Genomic DNA, 234 nt, shown 5'->3' with positions numbered 1-234 from the left:
CTTCCTAGCCAGAAGCTCAAACCTCTGAGCATGCATAATGGAGGCCCCAGTCCCTATGCTAGCTACCTAACAGAACAACACCCCCCAAAATTGAGTTAAATGAGTGCCTGAGCCAGGGCTCAACCAGAGAACTAGAACTTACTTAGACAGATGGATTTTCTCCAGGGATTTGACTTTACTTCGTCTGAGGAGATGGTGAAACAATGTTGTCAGGCTAGGGTTTTTTGTTTTTTT

Source organism: Echinops telfairi, unplaced genomic scaffold, assembly GCF_000313985.2.
Source record: "Echinops telfairi isolate 266 unplaced genomic scaffold, ASM31398v2 ScPeMD7_7416;HRSCAF=8454, whole genome shotgun sequence".
Taxonomy (NCBI): domain Eukaryota; kingdom Metazoa; phylum Chordata; class Mammalia; order Afrosoricida; family Tenrecidae; genus Echinops; species Echinops telfairi.
The sequence above is the reverse complement of the archived record's forward strand: the minus strand, read 5'-3'. Positions refer to the sequence as shown.